Raw genomic sequence first — 19,714 nt, 5'->3', positions numbered from 1 at the left:
CCACAAGGGTCTATGACATATATAATTACTGGTTCATGGCCCCAGTAATGGTGCCAGAGCAGGCCTTAAATTAAATCAGAGAGTGATTGGTAACATTCATGTCATTACTGCACCAATGGGCATACTTTGCCAGGCCAGTCTTTAGTGTGGCTCCCAGGGTTCCAGCTAAGTGAAGTCAAAGATATCCTTTATTTACCCACAGTGTGGCTAGCCCCTTCCAGCACTATGAAAGCTAGCCAGTAGGTTTGAATCTCCAAGGTCCACACCAGCTTTACTTTTCCATGTTTTCTGACTCAAATATGCGGTACCTTCAGCAATAGGGTCTTACCATCAATTTTGGAGGGTAACCAAGAGCAATGGCAATAGCCTATAATGTTTGGGTGTCTATGCAGCCCTCAACCCAACAATTCAAAAAGAGGTAACCCAGTTCTGGCACTGGGGTTTTTATTTGCTGGCCTGAGGTATCCAGTAGGAGCATGGCTCTTTGTTTTGACTCACTGTTTCAGAGGGATTCATTCCATCGTGACAGGGAAGCATGGTGAGACATCTCAGGTGATGTTAACCTGAATGTGTGCTAGAGGCTGGTCATCACATGTACCAGGAAGCAGAGAGCAAGAAGGGAAACAGACAGGGGCATTTAAGGATTGGCGCCTAGTGACCTACACCCTCCAGCCAGGCCTCACGTCACAAAATTTCCAGAAGATCTCAAAATAGTGCCAGTAGCTAGAGACAGATCCTTTAAAACCTAACCCATGAAGAGGCATTAAATGTTCAAACCATGACACCAACCCTCATGGTTATGAGTTAGACACTGAGGAGGTCATAGAACTTAATAGCTTAAGGGGTTATGTTTCCTGAGAGGGATAACCTTTGAGCCATGCACAGAATGAAGGGAATTTGGATGCAAAAAGTAGGTGGAGGCGGCTGGTATGGGCCCTTAAAGGAACAGTGCTCAGTATTGTCCAGGGGCTTAGGGAGTGTAGAGAAGTGTTTGGTACTGTCTAGGGGCTTAGGAAGTATGGAACAGTGTTCAGTATTGTTTGGGGGCTTAGGGAATGTGGAGAAGTGTTCAGTATTGTTCAGGGACGTAGGGAGTGTGGAGCAGGCGAAAGACTTCAGGTGGCAGCAGAATGGAAGCATCCTTAGAATTGTTTCTTTCGTGTGGTAGGAAGAAAATAAAAAACTAGATGGCACAGAGTTCAGAGTCAGAGTAAAGGGAGAGATGTCTTTTTAATTAATTACTAATTAATCAGTGTGTGAATATGTAAGTGTGGACTTAATGTGTGGCCCGGCGTGCATGTGGATGTCAGAAGGGGATAGCTTGCTGGAGTCAATCTTATCCTTCCACTGGTGGGTTCTGAGGATCGAACTCAGGCACTTTTTAACCTACTGAGCCATCTTGCCAGCTCAGGAAGTGTCTTTTGAGATGCCTGTTAGTGAGAGCAAAGCAAGATGGCATCTGGAAGAAGTAGAATTAGCGAAGGAAAGAAGTGAAGAGAGGTTGGGTAGCTGACGGTGCCAGGAGGGTGGGCTCGCCGAAAGAGAAGAGCCAGGAAAAGCAGTATGGACAGAGCTTCAAGTTGTCAAGGAGATAAGAGCTTCTGAGAGAGGAGGCAGCAGAGGTGAAGGCCACTGAGGGAAACAGAGAGGGAGGGAAGACCTATCACAATTATATAAGCCAAGTTATAAAGTGATAAAGAAAAATGTAAATTTTCCAAACAGTCCAGTCATCTAAGTCATAAGTTAGCGCCCCCTTTGTCAATTCTTTCTTCCAGTGATGTTTCAGAAATTCTCAGGGGTTCATGGTTCAGTGTGAGAACTCTTTCTCTACATATAGAGCACTGCAGAAATATCGAGATACATATAGAGGAAGATGTACAAATACAGACACGATTTTGTTGTTATTTGCATAAATGGGATAAAGTGCTGTTTTGAAACTCACTCTTTCTGTTCATGTCACATACCTGTAGAACTCTCTACATGTTTGGGTTGTTCTTGGAGCTCTCTAGGTTACTGAGTTTTTGTGATGTGAGTTTTCATACTGGTTTCTTGATGGGTATTGAAGTAGCTTCTAGTTTTCTGTGAAGAGCCATTATGGTAATGGACTGCAAGCTTGGGAGCTTATGTTAAAACTTTCTCAGATGGATGGGGAAGAGGAACTTTCTGAGACAGTGGTTCTCAACCTTCCTAATGCTGAAACTCTTTAATACAGTTCTTCATGTGGTGACCCCCAACCATAAAATTAGTTTTGTTGCTATGTCATAACTGTAATTTTGCTACTGTTATGAATCATAATGATATGTAGGTTACCTGATGTATGACCCCTGTGAAAGGGATGTTGGACGCAAAGGAGTTACAACCCACAGGTTGAGAACCACTCATCTGGGGGCAAAGTGATTACTGGGACTGGAAAGATGGCTTGGTCAGGAAAGTGCCTGAACTTGATCCTAGATCTGTGTCAAAACTGAATGTGATCCCAACTTTGGGAAGCAAAGACAGGAGAATTCCTAGAGCTCACTGGCCAGCCTGTGTCGCAGAACTGGTGAGAGTTCTTGCCTCAAAAAGATGGAGGGTGATTGAGAAAGGCTCCACCATTGACCTTTGACCTTCACATGCATGCACATGTACATGTGCTCACATACACATGAGCATACACACAGTCTCAATTTCCAAAGCCACCCTCATTTACATTTTCACCTACCACCTAGGTTGTTTTCCTCCTGCCTCTTCCAGCCTTGGATTTTATTAGCTTTTCTTTTTTTCATTTCTAGCAATCTGATTGTCAAATACTGCTTTCTCATTGTTGTTTCTATTTGCATTTTCCTGATTATTAATGAGGTTTGTCTTTTCATATGCTTAATCTTTGTTTTTGATTTTGATTTCAAGTGAGTTACCTGTTCATGTCCCCTGCTCATGTTTGATTATTTGCTGTTTTTGTTTGTGACTTGAGGCTCTTAGTATATTCTGGTATCTCTATTTCCTCTGCTCTGAATATCATGGGTCTATTTCCTTCTATTTAAACTTCCTCTTGAGGCATATTTTAGAGAAGACTAAATGTACACTATGTACATTTAGAGTTCCTAGGGCTGGAAGGTTCCTTGCTTCCCAGGATCCATTCTGAGAAGTTCATCTTCAGCCTGTACGGTGTTGAGGCTGTGTCTTCCCAGGCCTCCCATTCAGGCAGCTGTGCAATTGTTACGAGCCCAATTTTATCTGGATGCAGGGCTGGCTCAGGCAGTGGTGGTGGTGGTGGTGTTGTAGATCTGTGAGGATGGCTCTTGCTGGCTTTCACACCACCTCTTCCTTGTTCTGCTCTTCCCAGTGACATTCAAAGACTTTCCAAGTTTCCCAAAGAGATGTGCTTGTAACCTAAATGGTTTACAGTGTTCTTTGGAACCCTGACAATTCAAGGGCAGTGGCATCGAGGGCCACCTGGAATGGGATTGTCGGATTTCTCAATTTGAAATGCAGAACACCCAGATGAATGTGAAGTTCAAATAGATAATAGATAGCTTTTAGTTCTAAGTATGCCCCATATGATATTCCAGCATAATAACTATGGCTTACGCTAACTTATATTAAACAGCCCTTAACACTTATACTAAACAACACTTAGCTTATACGAAAACAACCCTTCATTGTGGAACTTTAGTTCTATGTTTGTTTGACAGCTCCAATGGGACAAAGCAGAGAGATAGCAGGTGGGCTCAGAGATGCTCGCCTCTGGATTTAACCAAAGGGTAACTCCATTGAATGCCCACATATTTAGCTTTCAGAAGGTAAGGTACAAAGAGATCAAGTGACTTGTCAAAGCTGGGATGCGGATCATTGTGGGTATAGTAGATGGTTTTGCCTGACTGCTCTAAGAGACTTAACTCTCTTCCTGCCCCTGGCCAGGATGGGGAGGACATCAGGAACACCGAAAGGATGCAGAGGCAATCCCACGAGGAAAGCTGAGTGGGGGGATGGAAGGCAAGAGAGTAATGTGCCTTTCCTTCAAGACTCTCATCACCTTAAATGGAGTGAATCCACATTAATTCAGATTAAATAACTATTTAATTGGCTCTAACTTCATTCCCAGGAGTGAATTCACAGCTCATGTATGGATCCTTGGGCCTCTGATTACTGTGTATGTTATGCTACTACCCATACTCTCATTTTGTTGGATATTTCTTATATATTTTTCATCGCTTTATTGAGAGATGTCATTAACATTTATCAAGTGTGTGTGTGTGTGTGTGTGTGTGTGGCACATGCATGTGTATGTGCATAGGTGGGTGTGTGTTAAGAGAAGCTTTTTCTTTTGCTAGCCACTTTGGTTTATCCCCCACCAGTCGCCTGGGTCTGGTACCATTCTGTTAAGAGAAGCTTTTTCCTTGAGAAGGAGCCGTTCCGCCAGCCTGGTTCCAGAGTCGCTTTCCCGCCAGCCTGGTTCCAGATCCGCATCAGTCCCAGATAAACACACAGGAGGCTATATTAATTATGAAGCTGTTGGCCTTGTTTGTCTCTTACTGGCTAGCTCTGCCTTAAGTAATTACCCCATAATTGTTAATCTAAGTATGTTTCTTACCGGAGAATAGTTCCCGGCGTCCTACCCCCATGGCGTCACATGTTGACTCTCTTGTGTTTCCCCTTCCCAGAATCCTCCTCGACTCCTAGTCCCTCCTATCTAGGTTTTCTATTGGCCAGACAGTACTTTATTGACAAATGCACAGGCAAATAACAGGACTTCCCCAACAGGTGTGCATCTAGCATTTAGAGAACACAGGTCAACATTATCCCCTTACTACTGTCAACCTTATTTTTTGAGACAAGGTCTTCTTTGAACCTGAAGCTTACCAATTTGGCAAGATTAGCTGACCAGCAAGCCCCAGAGATCTTCCTGTCACTACCCATGCCCCACCAGCCCCCACCCTGGTATTATAGACATATGCTGCTGTGCCTAGCTTTTACCACGGGTGCTGGGGTCTGAAGTTGGGTCCCCATGCTTGTGCAGCAGGTGCCTTACCAACTGAGCCGTCTCCCCACCTCTAAAATGGACTGTCCTTAATTGTGCAATTTGAGAATCTGACAAGCTAATGTGTTCACTTAAAAATCAACACAGGAAAACACAGGCACTTCCGTCACCGCAGACTTTCTTACTGTCCTTTGTTTAATCCTCCACCCCTCCCCCACCTCCAGCCCGAGGCAACACACTTCATATTTGATTTTTCTCTTGCAGAATGTCACATAATAAAATGACACAATATGATCATAGAGTATCTAGTTGCTTCCAGTGGCAAGGTTGTGAAATTCCTCTGTGTACTTAATCTGTAGTTCATTCCTTTCTACCAATGAGGAGTGTTCATTTGGACCCATATGCCATAAAGTACTGATCTATTCACCAGTTGATGGAAATTTACGTTGTTTAAGTTATGGGCTATTCTAAATAAAGGTGCTATAGAAGGAACATCTGTGTATTGTTCTTAGCATGATCATTTGACAAAATGTTTAGGAATGAAATTATGATGTGGATCACGTGGTGAGTGTATGTTGAACATCATTATTTAAAAAAACACCTGCTTAAATATTTTCCAAAGTGGTTATACCACTTTATGTTCTTATCAGTGATGTGCAATGGATATATCTCTTCAAAACCTGGCTCCCCAGCCTTTTGAGTTTTAATTGTTCTTATGGGTGAGTAGAATGGTTCGCTGTGGTTTTAGTTTGCATTCCCTGATAGCCGATGATAGTAGGCATCTTTCTACAACCATTTGGATGAATCAGTTTATGTTTTCTGCTATTTGTTTTCTTAATAGCTATGTGATTATATGCTTGTCATTTGTTTATATATAAGTGTGTTTCTGCGTGTTTGGGGGTTGGGAGAAGATAGAGAGAGGAGAGAGGGAGGAAGCAGAGAGGGGGAGAGATTGGTTGATTGATTCTTACCCTGTCTGGAGTCCTGAGCAATGTCTTTTGTTGTTTTTTTTTCAGAAGCTGCATATTTTCCTATTCATATATTTTGACTTATGACCCATTTTGAGTTAATATTTTTATAAGAATTGCAGAGTCAAGGGTCATTCCCCCCTCAGGGAATATTTGACTTTTTTCAGTGCATGGATGGATCTCAGTCATGTTGTGACTAAGATGCAACATGGCTGACTGCCTGTTAGCTCTTACTCCTTTTCAGCTTTTGTTTTCCATTAGCACATATTTGTTGAGTTTTTGCTGAATATTAGGCATTATTTCAAATGCTGAGCACTAGCTGGAAATGGGGAAGGAGTTTTTGCTCTCGTGGAGGCCAAGATATAGATTCAGGACACAAATTTACCAAAATATTTATATATACAATGGAACACTACTATTCAGTTCTCAGAAGAAATGAACTCTGCTGTGGGTCCATCCGTTCGCAGCATGAGTGGACCTGGAAGGCACTGTGTTAAGTGAAATAAGCCAGGTGCAGGAAGACAGACTGCATACCTTCCATTTAAGCATGGGACTGAAAAGGTTAAACTTAGAAGCAGAGCTCAGAATGGTGGTCTCCAGAGACTGAGGGTTGTAGAAGAAAGTGTGAAGAGGGTGTTGAGAGATTAGAAAAACAAAACAACAATAAAAATGTAACAACAAAAAGAAATTAGGCACGTAAGCAAGATAAGACAAGGTTATGAACAGCAACAGGGTATGCTGGCATGCGATGAGGAGAGAGGGGTTTCTGAGGAGGCAGCCACTGAGCAGAGACCTGAAAGGTGGAACATGGACAGCTTCCCCCTTTCTGTAGATGTGCATTCAAGGCAAAACCCTGCACCTCCAGAGTCTCTATGTGCGGTTCACTGTTATGGCTGGGACCCCTGGTACAGCCCATGTTCTATCAGTCCCTTCTGTGTTCTTGATGCTCTGTCCACGGCTTATAAAGCTGCATCTTGGCTGCAGGTGGTTAGGGATGATTTCAGCATATCTGACTCCATCATTCATTTCTTTAATCCACAGCACACTTAAGTGTCCTTGGCACAGCACTAGACCCTGGGAAATGGAGCTGAATGAATGGATAGACCTAGTTTCTGCATCGCCAGGTGCAGGTGTAAGAGGAGGTTTACATGCATTTAGGACATGAGGTCATTGTTCTGCAGGCAGGAAGTACCTCACAAAAGCGCTTACTATTGTGTGGCCACTGGGCTGGGTGCTTTCTTTCCAGGGTTGGAAGAACAGTCAGGCTGAATACAGGAAACGTTTGCAATAGCTCAGGTGAGAAGTGATACAGATGTGAATTCAACTAGTGGAGGAATGCCAGAAGAGTAGGGGCCCAGAGTTTCTGACTTGAGCAAAGGGTGACATTCACTTCCGTAGTGGGCCTTGGAGGATGAACAGGTTTGAATGGATGGGTAGCACAATGAAGGGGCCATTGGGGGTCATGGTAGAAGATCCTGGTAAGGAATAGCTAGTGGTGTGTTGTAAGAGTTCGAGGTGTTTGCTCATGAAAAAGGTGGCTGGATGTAATACCTTGAGATCATCCACAGAGGCTGTGATGGACACCAGCAGGAGGTTAGCTACATCAGGGAGATATCTAAATGGATGCTTTCTCTGTTCCAGGAACATTGCCAAGGGTTCTGTATACTAGTTAAGATGTTGGAACCCAATGCCCACTTCCTTAGGTTCAAATCTCAATACTACCACTTCCTAACAGAATAGCCTTGGACAAGCCACCTTGCCTCTATTACTGTTTTATTTATAGAATGTTAAGGATAATAAACTTACCTCGTAGGGTATTATGAGGGATGCATCACTTGGTGCAAGCATCCTATTTGGTGCACTATTATGTCACATGGCCAATGAATGTTAGCTATAATATCTTTTTAATTCCGATAAAAATGGCAGCATCATTATCAGTTTTACATGTAAGAGAATGGCCAAGAGCCATGGGATCAGGTAGTGGAATCATTAGGACCTGAGCCCAGGTCTGGGTGTCCCCAGAGTCCACCATACAATACCATTTCCTTTGTAGGCAAAGCCCTGTGCGTTACTGAACTCTTGACTGACACCCTTTTGCATAGAGGTCATCCACCAATGCTTTCTTGAGCCTTTATCACATCTATGCTGCAAGCCACCAACAACTCCTTTAAACCTGAATCCTGGGCACAGGAGACCCTGCAGACTAGCTCACAGGCCTGTGCTGAGCACCCCTGGCTCTCTGATCTTGGGCATCTTATGGAGAGGCATTCTTCCCATAGCTCATGCACCAAGATAGAATCAGGTGGTGCCCATCCCTTACCTGGCTAGGGCAGAGGAAGGAAAAGATTTGTGCAGGGACTGATGGGAACCTATTAACTGTGCTCAGTGTCCTGTGTTATGCTCCAGGTGTCCCATTTGGAGAAGAGAGCTAGACAGAGTCCTGGCCAAGAGAGCTTAGAGGCTTGGGGCTGAAGCCAGGAGTGCAGACTTGCAGTAGGGAAGGCTGTTAGCAAATGAAGTGCAGACAGAGGCAGACACTGTGACAGGAGCCTGATTAAGGAACCAGCTGAGTCCCAGCCCAGCAGAGAGGCAGGCAAGCCAGAGGAAAGCACCAAGAGCAGGCAGATGTAGACTGACTCTACTTACTGCCTTGTCACAAAGTACTGGGCCCCTCTGGCCCTAGGTCCCCTCTGGGGCAGCATGCATGTGACATTGTCGGTTCCTCACAGGGTTGTGTGAGGACTCATGCTATGCCAAGGGTGCTATATATGCTTTCCCTTCCCCCAGTGGGTAGAGTCCTACAGGGCCCTTAACTGATGCAGCGATGGGAGGCAAGGAAGAATGGGCACTGATGAACAGAGTGTGGGCCTTGTCCTCTGGATACTGCAGCTGAGTGGAGGCTTCCAGGTCTAAGCCAATAGTGGGCAGAAGTACATAAAGAAGAAGGGACTGGCAGATGCCAGTTTTGGGCTAGGCCTTGGGTTGCAACTGAGAGGTGCCAAGGTGAAGGAGGAATCCTTCTGCCTATGGAACTGCAGGCAATGGCACAGTCGGTCCCATTCATGGAGCAATTCCAGCCAGAGTGTTAAGTGACAAGATCAAGGGTGGAGCTAGGGAACTGCTCAAAAGAGAGTAGTTGACAATGTTGGTGTTCCCAAGAGCCCTGGATTAGACCCTGCCTACTGTGGTCCCCTGGGGTACGTGTCAGGAAGGATCTAGGCTCCATATTAGCGCTAACTTCGAAGGGAGCAGGACTGTGCAAGGCAGTGGTCTGAGAACCTTGACCCCATCTAGAGCAGAACAAAGACATCTGAACCGCTGAGTTGGTGCTTTCACACATATCCCATTTAATTCTCCTGAAACAAAAGTATTGCTTTTCTCTGTCCAAAGCCCAGGGAAGTCAAATGACTTACCTATTGACACATGGTGAGCAAGTTGTACCCAGAATTCTCACTTGGGGTCTCCAGCAACACGGGTCAGATTTACTTCCCCTTGCACCCCCTGACTGCCAGCCCGGTTATCTTCCCAACAGATGAGGCTCTTCTACCCAGCTGCCAAGGCCTGCCTCCCTTTAGAGGAGCCCGTACTGCCCCAGGCCCTGGCCCAAATCTGTCCCTCTTGTCCTCCACTGTTAAAGCTCTAACTAGCCTCCCCCCCCCCACACACACACATTATGGACTCCAGTGTGTGAGAGCAATTGTTCCCAGCTTCCTTCACGCTTGCTCACATCCCTCACACCCCAAAAACCTGGCTCTAGGCTGTCTTCTCAGGGAGGGGTGGGGTAGATGGGGAAGGGAGACTGTCTAGAGCTCTGAGTACCCATGGAGAGAGAGAGAGTGGCAGCCAGCTCCATAGTCCCCCTCCAGGCAGCCTCTCCTCCATCCCCAGCCAGTACAGTCGTAATGCCTTGGCATTCGGCTACGGTGTGTTTGGTTTGAATATGATGGATTCGAGAGCAGCAAGCGCTCTAATGTCAGGCTCCTGTCTTTGTCCAGACTGCCTTGTTTCCACTGGCAGTTTCTATAATAAGCAAACAGAAAACATTTGTGTGTCTGCAGTACTGTTACATTAGCATCATCTGCCATTTGCATGGGGGTTCTGCTCAAGAGTTCTTTTGAGAGGTTGGTTTCTTTCAAACCAATGTAAGGCCAAGGGATGTGGCTCAGGCATTAGAGCACTTCCAAGTGTGCAGGAAGCCCTGGGTTCAGTCCCAGCACAATAATGTATGGTGGTGTGTGCCTGTAATCCTAGCATGAGAGAAAGTGGAGGCAGTGGGGAATCATCCTGAGGGGATGGGGAAAGAGAGTTTGAGGCAAACCTGAGATACCTGAGAGTCTGTCTCAAAAATTAAAAAGGTTGGTCCTCCAAAATTCCAACAATACTTCCTTGCTGCTTCCACTGTGTTTCAAGGACCCAAAGCTTGACCATGGACTGGAGCTGTGTAGAAACACAGACCTCAGAATTGACTCACACTGAGGATGTTGGAACCCACATTTAGTGCATCCCATGCCAGGGCAGCCTGGCTTTCCTCTGAGAGAGGAACATAGTAGGGTGCAGGTATTGAGACTGCAGAGTCCCACCCCACTGCTCCCTTCTGACTTGGGAGCAGAGAAGCACCAACTTCTTGATTGTTAGCAGCCCTGATTACAGGGCAGCACTGTCCCTCTGCCCTTGAAATGGACATATTCCTTCTGCTGCTGGAAACAGGGTACACTGGAACAGTCTCTCTCTTCACGGTGCCTTCCTCTGTCCAGAGACCCTTTGCCCCAAGGTGCCTTATCTGGTTTGGGGGGCACATGGTCACAAACCAGATCTAGAAATTGACCTTCAGATCCTGCCATTGACATTCTACATAGCCAGTGTCCTCTTTGCCTGATGTGGGAATATGCTCCCAGAGGAAGTAGTGGTGGAGGTGGAGTTAGGTGGGGAGACAGCTGGGCATGCCATGCCCTGAGGATAGCCCAAGAGCCCCTTCTGAGTGCATGGTGATGCTCAGAAATGGAAAAGTAGACACCAAGACCCTTGCAATCCTGGACCACTATGGAACCTTCTAAAGGACTCTCCTGCCTCCGCCCTACTCATCCTTCAGCTCATCCTCCTTGGGGTCATAGGCTCCACCATTCCTCACTTTATCGCATGCTCCCCAATGACTCTTAGGCTCAAATTCTCAAGAAGCCTAATGTCTTGATGCTTTGCCAAGGGCGAGTCATTTGTGTGTCTCTGTGTTTGTGTGCAGGTGCATGTGTGGGTATGCACATGTGTCTACAAGTCTGTGAAAGCCAGAGGTCAACCTCAGATATATCCCCCCAGGTGTTGTCCATCCTCTTTTCTTGAGACATCATCTCTCAGTGGGCCTGGAACTCACTGAAGAGACCCAGCCAGACAGCTCTAGGGTACCACCTGTTCCTGTTTTCCCAGCCCAAGTGCACGTGGCCACACTCAGCTTTGCATCTTCTGGGGATTAAGCTCTGGTCCTTGTACTTTCAAAGCAAGCATTTTACTGACTGAACCATCTCAGTCCCCAGGCTGAGCTGTCTCTTCCAGGCTCTCCACATGCCTTCTGCTCCCAGATCTACTTGACACCCCAGAAGCCACTTCCCCAACACATCCATTATTCAACCATTCAACGGGAGGTCTGCAAGCCTCTGCCAGGTTCTGTGAACCAAACTGGGTTTGCAGTAGATGCAGTCATCTCATTTTAGATACTGGAGAACCGAAGGCTACAGGATAGACAACCCTTCCCTCTGCCATTTGTTAATGAGAACATTGAGGATTCAGTGACTTACTCAGAGGCAAACAGCTCAAAGGTAGAAGGCTGGGATTTGAATGCAAAGGTTGACTTTAGACCCCCAAGTCTTGGGCACAGAGCTACTGTGCAGAATGGTGTCAGAGGCAATTTGCTTGTGCTCCAAATCTTCCCACCCTTCTTCTCCCTCTGAGCTCCGAGCTCAGTGGATAGACCCTCTGCCTGTGTTAGAAACTGTGGTCTCTGCCTTCTAGTCCTGTTTGTCTCCTCATTATTATCCATACCAGCTTCTTTCTCCAACATCCTTGCTGGCCCTGGCCCTGGGCTCCATCCTTTCTCACCCTGATGCCCCATTAATTGCCTTGCTGTGTTCACTTTTGCTCCCGACAGCCCATTAAATGGGATTCCCCATCAACTTGACCAAGTTATCCCTCCTGAGCCTCACTGGCTTCATACACTGAGTTTTCCTCCTTTGAGCTGGCTGATTGTAGCCCCCGCTCTCTCAGGGATCACCCATCTGTCCTCCTCTGCCTGAGGGATGTCCTCAGCCTCTGCTCTAAGCCAACTGTGCCCTTTACTCAGCTAAATTCATCACTGTAGGCTCCTTCTATGGCTGTCTTTGCTTCATAGGCATGGTGTGTGTGTGTGTGTGTGTGTGTGTGTGTGCGTGTGTGTGTGTGTGTGTGTGTGTAGGTCCACACAGCTGCACACAGTTTTGTTTTTTTGTTTGATTGTTTGTTTTTTGTGGATGTTGGGGATAGGATCTCAGATGCCCATACTTTAGCGATGGAACCATCTCCCAGAACCCTTGCTCCACTTTATAATGACGTGGTAGTGCTGTTACTCAATGATCACATGTCTTCTTCATGGGGCTGAGAACTCTAGGAGGCTGGGGATCTGCCTACCTCTAGTCTTCATTGTGTCCCCAGCACCTAGTCCAAGGTAGAGGGTTGGCTCAGGCCAGAAATGGGTGATGGGCAAATGAAAACCAGGAGGCTTGTGAGGCCACAGGAGAGCAGGCATGTGGAATCATGCAGCCCAGATCCTTGCCTCACACAAAGCACCAGATGAAAAGTAGAATTTGACCTAGGCCCTTTGGGAGGTCTTGGGGAGGCTGTAACCAGTCTTGAGGAAGCCTTCTCTTGTACCCAAATAGGGATGGAAATTTCAGGTGATTGGTGTGTGACTGCAGACAGCTGTAAGAGGCCACCAAGATCTGTGAGTGCTTCCTGTACAGCCAGGAAGGGAACAGACCAGTTAAGGGGATAGTGATGGCAAATGTCTGTGGGTGGAGACTGAGAGCAGCTGGAGCCAAGGCTACACACTCCTGAGGATAAGGCCCACAAAGAGGTGGGTGGTGGTACAGAGATCTGGTGCTGAGCCTGGCAGCAGGGAGTCAGGGCTTCAGCAGTCAGGATGGAGGCTAGAGAGAGCTGGGAGCAGAAGCATAAACACATATTCAGGCCTGTAGCTATGACTACATGAAGATTGAACAGATCTACGCAATTAATATTGGAAAGGGTTCTAGATATTTATTTAGAGAGAGCAATCACTTATAGGAAAAGCTGGGTCAGTGCTCTATGGTCTCCCAACCGAGGCCAGGATCCAAGAGAGAAGTAGAAGTACCATCTCTTATCCCCTGAATCTACCCACTTACCCATGACCACGCTCCCTACAACTACACTGGTCCCAGGTGCCTCAGCAGCATCTTTCTTTGCTTCCTTTGTACCCTTCATCTAATAAAGTTTGCTAGAGTCCCCAGATATTTTTTTTCTTGAACCCTCAATGTCCTGGCCACACTACTGTATGATCTCTTAGGATATTTCTTTCCTTTCCCCTTGAGGGTCAGCCACCTCACCTGAACAGGCCTTGCCTGTACAACCTGGCCTTTCCACATGCCAATCCTTGCTTGGAAAGCCCCTTCCCCTCCCATCTTAATTCCAGTATCACTTCTCAGAGGGCCTAGGCCACATTCTACTTCTCCATCCTCAATAAGAGAGCTGATGAGGATACCTTTGTGCATATATATTGGGCTTTCTGGAAGCTTCCAGAAAGCATAGTCTTAGCACTGTGGTCTAGAATCTGGTATGCAGCAGATGCTCATATGTGGAGGATAAACAGAGGGATGGAAGGAGCCAAAGTAATGGCTGCTTGGATAGAGGTAAGGCAAAAACCAAAAGTGGCTCTCTTTAATTAAGCACCTATTGTGTACCAGGCCCCCTGGTGGGCCTCCTCCTAGCCAGTTTGGTTGTGTATTCCCAAGGCTTTTTCTGTCGGTCCAGAGATTTGGAAGACCTATACTCTGCCACAGTTTCTCTTCACCCAGCTCCAGGCCTCAGCAAGGAAGGAGTCCATGGCCTCTAGACCTTAGTTTACCTATGCAAAAAGAGGGCTTTTCTCCAAGATGATTGCTGAGGATCAACCATGTCATGTGTGGCCCTCTGTACCCATGCTTTATTTCCAAGGTAGTTTCATGGCTTCATTCCAGAAACAACCAGGTCCTCCCCAGGAGCCTGAACTCCTAGAGCAGCCCGGGGCCTAGCTTCTGATGCTCACTGTCACGGCCACTAAAGGGTCCATATCGATGGCTCCTCCTGGCTCTGGGTCACACACCAACTATCCAGCTGCCTACAAGAATCCTACAGATTTGGAAACAGACATGATCCCCAGACACAAGCAGACACGGGAATCTTAGAAACTCCAAGGAAATAGAGCCTTGAGAAACCACTGCTGAATGCCAGGTATTGCTCCAAACTGAAGCTCAGAGAAGTGAGGGAAGTTGTTCAAGGCCACACAGCTTGGTCATGGCAGCACTGGGCTTTGGACCCTGACAGGTGGATTCCAGGGTCTTGTTTGTACCTGTTTAATAAGTCTGAGATTCAGAGCAGAGCCAACCAAGATACACAAGCTTGTAAAAGTTGCACTTCAATGCAAACACACATTCTCTCTCTCTCTCTCTCTCTCTCTCTCTCTCTCTCTCTCTCTCTCTCTCTCTCTCTCTCTCTCATCATTCCCCCTTCACTCTCCCAACCCTCCCCCTCCTCTCTTTCCCTGCCTCTCCCCTCTCCCTCCTTTCCCAGTGAAGCTAGTGCCCCTATGCCCAGATCTACACTCAGCCCCAGAACCAGCCAAACTACTTCCTAGGTCCCAATGTGGCAAATGGAACCCTGAACTCACCACACCCTGAGATTCCCAAGCATGTTGAATCAGGTTGAAGCATTCCTCTTTAAAGAGACAGTGACCCTGGTCCCATGGCTCAGCACCAAAGGCCCCAGAAGTACAAGTAAGAAGTTGATTTCGAAAAAGTCGAGATATGAAATATGCAAGGACATAACATTTCATTTAAAATCTGGTGTGCAGTGCATTTGGACCTCAGAATGGATCTTGAATGACATTTGTGGAGTTGCTGGGGTGAGTGTGTGAGATCAAGCATCCTCATTAGCCAGGCTTGGAGACGGCAGAGGTGACAACAGGGAAGTAGAGAAATTCAGGCTGAGCTTCTTGTTGTCTGGAGGTCATCAGAGCTCAAATCCAGCTTGGCATACTCAGGGCTGGACCACTGCCAGGCACAGTGACAGTGTCCATAAGTGCAATGGAAGAGACCTTGTTGACCATAAATCCTTGACGTACAGGGGAGGCAAGGTCACAGGTGGTTGCTTACATAGCACATTGTGGGCTGTCTCCATGTGTGGAGTTGCCTGTATTTGGTTGTCTGGAATTCATCATAGAAGGAATCTGGGATCTGGGCAGCCAGACATCATGTGGGATCCCCTGACTTAGGCTCTGTGTGTGTGTGTGTGTGTGTGTGTGTGTGTGTGTGTGTGTGTGTGTGTGTGTGTGTGTGTGTGTGTGTGTGTGTGTGTGTTGCAAAGTATATAGAGCCAGCATACTTGGAGAATGGGCCTGGGTGAGATGATTTAGAGGGCCAGTGATTTAGAGGGCCAGGCCCTTTCAAATGGGCTGTAAGCTGGGTATATACACAATGGGCCTCCCTCTCCTCTGCACCCAGCCTGTACTAGATTCAGCAAGACAGGATGGCGTTGTCTGGTTCTGGGCAGGTGATTGGAGCTCCAGCAGTGAGGAGTGCTGGTCTGATCCAGCCTAGCTGCTCGCACCCAGCCCTCCTCCTTGGGCATTGTGTGTGGCTCACAGTGGTGGCGCCATCTATAATGTCTTTGTCCTTTGCTTTATAAGACATTCAAGAGAGAAGATTCATTCAAATTAGCTGTAGTGTCAGGTTCTAAGGGTTCTAGTCCTGAAGTGACTTCTAGGAGAAGCTTTTGAGACCTAATGGTTTCATCTGGTCCCTGAGTTCATTTTCATACATCTGCTGGGATTGTTCTTGGGGCCACCATGTGCCCAGCCTGTGCTGTAGCAGGCATGTTTAGCTCTTAACACTGAGATTCTGGTCCCATGGAGGAGACATGCAGGAAAATCTCCTCTGCCATTGATCAAGCCTCAAGACAATAGAAAGTTCTCTTAAATGTCTCTGGGTCTCAGTTTCCTCACATGTGAAATGGAGATAGTCACCCCCAACTACTGCCAAGTTTTGGCAGGCTACAAAATTCAGGGCGTTCAGTCCATGCAATGCAGCTGACTCCTTGGGTACATGCCGTCTGGCCTGCTTATATTTGTGCCTCTGTTGAACCAGCATGGTGCCTGGTTTTAGAAGCAGGTTCAGAAGAAAGGCAGAATGAACAAACGGCAGGAGGAATCCCTTCTGCTAGTGGGGTTCTCAGTTTTGGGAACCACATGAGACCTGTGCCGGCCCACATGACCCATAGACAGCTCTTGCAGGCTGCTATAAAGCCACTGCAAGACCTGGCCCTGTGAGCCTCTGCATTGTGGATTTGAGCCTTTGATATACGGAGGATGTTTGCCAAGGGAGAAAAATGTTATTGAACATTTTTTTGGGTGGTTGTAAAGATTACTTCTTGATGAAAACACACACAAAGAAAGACTTACAAGCTGCCCTTAAAGTAGGCAAATGAATAATGTGTGTTTACAGGATTCCAGTCGTTGCTGGGGGCTGTCAGCTCTGTGGACTTTGGCTGGAGTGGAAGAGGAGAAGCCACAGTGACATGCTCAAGCTGAGGGCAGCCTGCGCTAAAGCCAGAGAGTCCATGGCGCCAGCCCTTCCCCGCTGACTCCTCTCAGCTCATCTGTGTCTGTCCTACAGGGGACCAGCCTTTTCTCTGAGCTCTGATCTGGCCCATGTCTACCTCTCAAACCAGAGGGAGTGCCCACTCCTTAAACATGGGGGGGGGTCCTTCCCATGGGAGACCCTGTCTTCAGCCAGCTCCTGAGCCCTGACTGGTACATGATTGTCCCTTTAGGGGCCCTCTTTGATCGGAATGCAGTTTCCTGGGCTCCCTGCATGTAAGAGTCCAGGGAGAAGAAAGCTGTCTCGGGCAGCTGCGCGCTCTTGAGTCTCGTGATGGTTCATCCTCCTCGTCTTCTGCAGGGGGCTTTAGGTGTGTCTGAGGGCTTCCAGAGAGGTCTTCCCATCCGACACTCCAGCTGTGCCTTGTCTTCACACATCTTGCAGAGCTACGGCATGTCACCAAACCCCATGACTCCCAGGGCCCTTCGAGAAGCTAAGCAGAGGGCATCAGGTGGAGCCTGGGTTCTGGGTGTACTCTCCTCAGCATCTCTCTGAGTAGACGCCACTTACTCAGCTGGAGGTGGGACCAGTTCCACCTTCCCAAGAGTCCCGAAAAGTTTAGAGTAAACGTCTCTCTCCTCAGCCTCAGGGTTGTGAATCTTGGAGCTGACTGGAAGCCTGTAGCTCTGCTTCCACCCCACTCCACCCCCAGTGCTGGAAGAATACCAGACTGTATCCAGCTTCACACACAAACTGGCTCTGGGGCATCAGAGGGAGGTTCAAGCCTGGCTGCGGACTGCTGGAGGCTCCAACAATCCTCCCATCCATAAACACTGGAGAGGTTGGAGGAAGATGGGACGTGAGTATGCATTTCCATGAGGCCACTTCTGCCCATCCCGGGTCCTCAAGGTCACTGCTAACGTGGCCCATGTGGGGCCTCCAGGGAGGGCAAAGACAGGTACAGACCTGCCACTGCATGTTAATCACCAGCCCCAAGCCACTTCCTCTCCAGAAGGCGTCCTTGGCCATGGTCCTCCTCAGTGCCAGTCACTTCAGAACCATCGCCTCAGACACCACAAGGGCTGTCGTAATGACAATGATAATGGCTCCAATAATGATCGTGGTGCTCATTTGCAGAGTGTTTAAGCTGGCCAGACACTGTGCTAAGCTCCTCACACCCATTATCCCAATTAATCCTCTCGCTAGTCACATCATTACTAGCCTGATCTCACCACTGAGGAAACTGAGGCTGGTGAATGACTTGATGGTGCAGATGGCTGGCCCCAGAGGGTAGCAGCATGGACTCTGGTGAGCAGCATGTATCTTACAGTTACATAGATCTGTCTCTATTACACTCCAGAGCTTGCCACACGCCTGCTAAATGACTTCACAGCCCTGGTCCTGAGTCTCAGGGAAGTAGGAGACAGAATCCAGGCACATGTACACAAATGCTCCCCACCCCCCAGTCACACAGAGTCTGAATAGACGAGGAAAGTGCCTGAGAAGCAGCCACCCTCCTTCTGGGGAGGGCCCAGATGCTCTTTTGGGCAAGCATCTGTTTTTGCCCTGGCGGGCAAGATGGGGAAGGAGGTGCTGAATTGCTGCTCCTCTATGTCCAGGCCTGAGCTTCATCTTGGATATTAAAGTATTTCTCATTGCTGTGGCAAAATGCCTGGCAAAAAGCAACTTAACAAGGGAAGCTTTTTCTTGGACTCACAGCTTGGGGTTGAAGTCTTACCATGGCCAGGACGGTGTGGTGGCAGGACATGAAGCAGTTGGTCTCAGTGTCCATGCCAAGAAGCAGAAGGAATTGAATGTTGGTGCTCAGCCTGCTTTTTCATTTTTTTTCCAATCTGAAACCCTAGCCTAGGGAGTGGTGCCACCCACATTTAGGTGTGTCTTCCCACTTCAGTGAACTTAATCTAGACTCTCCCTCACAGAACTGCCAGTTTTGTTTCCGTGATTTTAGACCTTCCTTGCTTCTGGCATCTAACTAGGGATTTGAGAGGAGCCAGTAGGTGTGAGCAGTGCCCTTGCTTTGGTATCTGAGCAGCTCCAGCAGGGACAAGTCTCACTTGGACTGCTGGCCTCCTGCAGAAAACTGTCCAGAAAAGAAGGCTATCCTGAGATTCTGCTGACTTTGATGGAGTGTCTGCTGCTGCTGCTGCAAATCTCTCTCTCTCTCTCTCTCTCTCTCTCTCTCTCTCTCTCTCTCTCTCTCTCTCTCTCTCTCTCTCTCCCCCTCCCTCTCTCTCTCTCTCTCTCATGTGTATGCTGAATACATGTGCGTGTGCACACATGGACATGCATGCCTATTGCTATGTGTGTGCCCTGGCTGTCCTCCTCTGTGACCCGCCTTATTCTTACTCCCCTGAGACAGGGCAAATCACTGAACCTGGAAACAAACTGGCAGGCAACCCCAGCAATCCTCCTGTCTCTGCCTCTTCCCACCTCTAAGCACTAGAGTTGCAGGTTCCCATGTGGCCAAACCCAACTTGTATGTGGATGCTGGGAATTCCACACAGGTCTTTGTGTGTGCGCAGCAAGTGTTCTTAACTACTGAACCGTCTCCCCAGCCCCTCTCAAGCATTTTAAATATTATTTCCTATTAGATTGGACATGTTGACGCATGCCTAGGATTCCAGCACACGAGAGATGAAGGCAGAAGGATCAGGTGTTCACAGTTACCCTTGGATATAGAGTGAGTTGGAGGACAGCCTGGGCTCCTGACATTGTCTTTGAAAAAGAAAATCAGAAGAGTATATACTTGAGAAAAAAATAAATGTTTTGGTGGCCTCTTCAAACCTTTAATGATTCAATAAATATCAAATGGGAGCCCTTTATGAAATATTAAAGTCAATTCTCCTGCCTTGGTGCCTCCTCTCATGGCAGTGACCAATATTCACAGGGAACTGACTGGGAGCTGCAGAGCCCTCCCC

General features: G+C 47.5%; 1 protein-coding gene and 1 long non-coding RNA gene across 4 annotated transcripts in view; one reads left to right on the top strand and one right to left on the bottom strand.

Annotated features, from left to right (window-relative positions):
* The window catches only part of Csmd2 (CUB and Sushi multiple domains 2), a 558,343-nt gene that overhangs the window by 151,782 nt on the left and 386,847 nt on the right, over positions 1–19,714 (top strand). The gene's annotated exons all lie outside the window — the stretch shown is intronic.
* The window catches only part of LOC121143927, a 37,586-nt gene that overhangs the window by 17,107 nt on the left and 765 nt on the right, over positions 1–19,714 (bottom strand). The window lies entirely within an intron of this gene.

This window comes from Mesocricetus auratus, unplaced genomic scaffold (genome assembly GCF_017639785.1).
Source record: "Mesocricetus auratus isolate SY011 unplaced genomic scaffold, BCM_Maur_2.0 Super-Scaffold_100014, whole genome shotgun sequence".
Classification (NCBI taxonomy): Eukaryota; Metazoa; Chordata; class Mammalia; order Rodentia; family Cricetidae; genus Mesocricetus; species Mesocricetus auratus.
Note: the sequence above shows the minus strand (reverse complement) of the source record. Positions and strands in the feature narration are given on the sequence as shown.